This window comes from Sinocyclocheilus anshuiensis, unplaced genomic scaffold (genome assembly GCF_001515605.1).
Source record: "Sinocyclocheilus anshuiensis isolate Anshui unplaced genomic scaffold, SAMN03320099.WGS_v1.1 scaffold1198, whole genome shotgun sequence".
Taxonomy (NCBI): domain Eukaryota; kingdom Metazoa; phylum Chordata; class Actinopteri; order Cypriniformes; family Cyprinidae; genus Sinocyclocheilus; species Sinocyclocheilus anshuiensis.
In genome coordinates, this window is record NW_015557119.1 from 131,930 (window position 1) to 136,460 (window position 4,531).

Consider the following 4,531-nt stretch of genomic DNA (forward strand, 5'->3'; position numbering starts at 1 on the left):
TTTCTATTCTATTTTAATTCTACTTTATCTATTTATCTTCTTTAAAAAAAAAACTAACACTGGCTTTCTATTTTTTCTATTTTATCTACTTGTTTTTCTTTTTGTATGTGTGTGTGTGTATATATATGTATATAAATATTTTTTATATTATATATATATACCTTGCTTCATGTACTGCATTAGGCTAACCGAGACTTGTCATTTGCACTTATATATTGTTGCTCTTTTGTTAGTTTTGATTGCTTCTATTGTCCTCATTTGTAAGTCGCTTTGGATAAAAGCGTCTGCTAAATTACTAAATGTAAATGTATGAAGGTTGAACAAATAATGTCATAACATTAAAAATAACTTTCAAATTCGGTAATACTTAAAGGTTTGAAGTGCTGGGAAAAGTTGTGTGAAGCATTTAAAAACACTCGAAAACATTAGACCATTTCTGCCACAAGTTGTTCCTGTAGTTTTACTGTTAAATCCATGGTGAATGGTGGTGATTTGTGTTTGTTGAACAATGTTTTTCCTGGTTACCACATCAATGGCATTTGTTCTGATATCTGTAGCTTTAACAGAATTCTGTGCCGAATTTGAATGCTTCTCACAAGATTACACAGAGATGTTATTGATTCTGTGGCAAATTCGACTACTTTCTTCACTGTATCTCCCAGCGCTGTGTATAACGGTGCCGTGTAATCAAGATCAGCCCACGGCTCTGGCCCGAGCAAATAAATGGTCTGCGCTGTGTAGCCCCAACGAGTAGCGCGGATTCGTTCCGCTGTCAGTTCGTTTGTCCAATGTAGCTCTTGTAAATCGGTCATGATGAGAATGCAAGGCTGTTCATACCTTTTTTGGAACTAAGAAACAACCTTTCTTTGACTGAATGCGCATTGCGATGACGTCACAGGATGCGTCTAAGCCCAAAATCTGTGGCAAATCTGCGGCAATTACGAAAATTTGTGAGCTCTTGCGAAAATTGCGGAGTTTGCTTGATTTTGCGATAAATTCAGCGATCGCAGAATCGCAAAATCCTGGAGGGACTGACTAATACAATGTAACAATATAGCAATTCAAATAACACTAAACTTACTTTGTCTGTCACTCATACAATGTTCCTATAATGGGAGCAATCGAGCGAACTCTCCAGTCAGAACTGCTGATGCAACACCAGAGCGCAATGCTTGTTCACAGTTTACTCAATGTCCGTACAACACCGGGTAAGTTGCGTAACTCCGTTGTGTACAGCACTTATTATATGCGCATCTCCGTCACCGGGGCAAACATGGAGAATTCTGAACACAAACCATACTTTAATCATATTTTTGCTATAGCCGTTGGGTAAACAAGGGAACCGTGTAAAGCCACACTGGCGTTCAGACAAGAGTAACTATACAATGAAGTTAGATTGTAATACTAAAATGGCAAAGTTTTATTTGAAAAAGCTCTTTATCACACGTTTTCAAGTATTTCTTCATACAATGCATCACTTACAGTATCTTTTTTATTTATTTAACCTTTATTAAGCCAGGATAGGCTCTCTGAGATTAAACATCTCTTTCACAGGAGTGTCCAAAATCAACAGCAATACAATCAGTTTCATCACAGATTTACAAAATAAAAACAAACTAAAAACACTTAAAACAATTACACATCGAGTCATCTTCCAATTGCCGATAATAGATTTTAAATGTTCCAAAGACACCAAACTTTGATTGAAGAAGATTCCAGTCAGAAGGAGCAGCATACATAAAAACCTTTTTACTCAGTTCAGTTCAGGCAAAGGGAACAGAGAGAGTATAACAATTTTAGAACGAAGGGAACATTTCTCAACATTTTTTCGTTTAATAAGACAACAGAGGTATGTAGGCAACAACCACAAAATGGTTTTGTAAATAATTAAATAACACTGCATTTACCTTCTAGTGGACAAAGAAGGCCAAGCTACTCTGTTATACAAAGTGCAGTGATGAGTTGAAGGTTTAAAATCTGAAATGAATTTTAGAGCACCATGATAAACAGCATCCAGAGAAGAAAGAAGATGGAGCAAATTGATATACTACATCACCATAATCAAGTACAGATAAAAAGGTAGCAGAAACTAGTTTCATTCTTACATTTAATGAAAAACAAACCTTGTTTCTAAAATATAACCCAAGCTTCTTTTTTTCTTCTTTAGTTGAGTAATGTGAAAGCTACAAGATGTGTGTCATCAACAATGATGCCACGGTATTTATACTCTTTTACTAACTCAATCACATTACCTTGTAAGGTCTGGAGAGAAATTAGATTATTTTCCATTTTCTTTGAACTTGAAAATAATATACACTTGGTTTTATCAGCATTCAAAATAAGTTTTAAGTTATAAAGCCATGACTGAATGACATCAAAAGCTAATGTAAATATTAAATAAAAGGGGCCCCAGCACAGATCCTTGGGGAACACCTTTGGCAATCTCCAATAGTTCCGATAGTTTGCCTTCAGCCTGCACACATTGAGTTCTTCCACTTAAATAATTTAATCTCATCTAATTTAATTTAATCTTGCCTTAAATTTTTAATACCCTTTCTTAAAATTTCATGAATTTCTTTGTGTTTCATAGATTTTATTTTAGGATTTTAATTGTCTATAATACAGATAAATATAAATGATAAAATATTTAAATATGTATCTTTTTAATAACTTAAAAATATTTATAAAATAAAAATTGTAATGTTAAAAATATTAAATAAATGACCTGCAGAGGGGGATGCTTTCATAAACAGTCAATGCTGAATAATGCCGTAAAAAGCAAAGTTCAATGCAATAATGCTGTAAATGCTTTGTTGTTGTTATTGTCGTTTCCCCCCAAAAAAATAAACCCTCCCTGTCACATAAATACTACAGTAAAACTCTGAAAACAACACTGGTTTTCCAAAGAACCAAAAAAAAAAAAGAAGTGTAAGAGTGTATTGAGTCACATTTTACAGCACTCTTGTTACAGTGCAATTACATAGGTAAGAAAGTGCCTATGTAATGAAAAAATTATGAAGTAAAAAGTAAAGGCAAAGAAGGCCATATACTTACTATGTCATTATTTTGGAAGAGATTGCTTACATATATCATTGTATCTAGTACAATGTGCTTTAAAGAATTGTGTATTCATTTTGCATCACAGGGTTACATGATGTTAAACCAGTGTGAAAGCAACACCTGCTCCACCCCTCACAGCTTTACCATACAGCAGCTCTCGCATTAAAACCAGCATCAGTCTTACACAAACGCTCACTCACTATACAGGCTTCAGAGAAACTTGAGTACGACTACAGGGCAGCATGTCTAATATCAGAAAAGTTCTTTGTTGGAGGCAGAAGAGAAGAGAAGGAGTGGGAACAAACAAGAAGTCGATTCCCTTCAACAAGCAGGACTACCAGAGCCTGAAGCAGAGGTGTCTGGTGAAAAAAACCCTGTTCTGTGACCCGACCTTCCCTGCTGAATCCAACTCTCTGGGATACGATGAACTCGGACAGCAGTCCTCCAAGACCAGAGGAGTGCAGTGGAAGAGACCTAAGGTACTGCAGTGTGTGTGTGTGTGTGTGTTTTCTTTCTTCTACACAGGTGGAGTTTAGGTAAATATTAAACTGTGCTTTTGTGATGCTTGTATGTTTTATCGAATTTATTTCTACCTGAGACGAACCTTAAAATTACTTTTAACCAATTGCTTAAATGTACAAACGTAAATTAAGTAGTGAGGTTGATTCAATATAAAGTAATAATAGCGATATTAAATATCAATATAAATATAAATATTAAAAAACTGTATTTTTCCTATTGTTTTTTATCATGCTTGTGTTTTTATAGAATCTATTTATTCCTGATTTCATTTCCATTTAGTTTGTTTAAGTATTAAAATAACTACAATTAAATAAAACTAAAACTTAATAAAAGACCTACACAGACATAATAAATTCAGACATAACTGAACTAAAATTAAAATGAATAAGAAATACTATAATACAAATCAAACAACAGAAGTCTATCAGTAATCCTAAAAAAATAACACTGCCAAACACACATGCTAAAAAACAACAACTTACTGACACATAGTAAGAAATGGTTATAAAAACTGAAACAGAAGTAAAACAATAGGAAAGAGGAGAAATAAAAAGCGATACTTATTAACAATTTATTTATTTATTACAATAATAACAATAGGCCTATTCAAATAATATTTTTCACAAATAACACCAGTTAATTTAGATGTTACCCCATGAAACATATTTTAAATGATCTATTTTGGTGGTGTACTTATTCTATTGTATTTTATTCTATTTGTTATATATATCTGTTGAATGCTTGAATCTGATTGGTTGACGAACATTCTAAGGTGTGCAATTATTTTCAGGGAAACGCACGGCTAAAGTAGTTCCAGGCAGATCTTGAGCGCATTACATGCCCATATCACTTCGCCAAACGATTTCAGTTATATCAAAGGTCCTTACAACAGCAAAAGAACCAAAACCCACAACGACACTGACCAAGCAAATAAATATAGTAAACAATA

The 4,531-nt window shown here is 33.7% G+C and overlaps 1 pseudogene; it reads left to right on the plus strand.

Moving 5' to 3' along the window:
• The first annotated feature begins 3,302 nt into the window (after positions 1 to 3,302).
• The window catches only part of LOC107677806 (calpain-2 catalytic subunit-like), a 23,490-nt pseudogene continuing 22,261 nt past the window's right edge, over positions 3,303 to 4,531 (plus strand).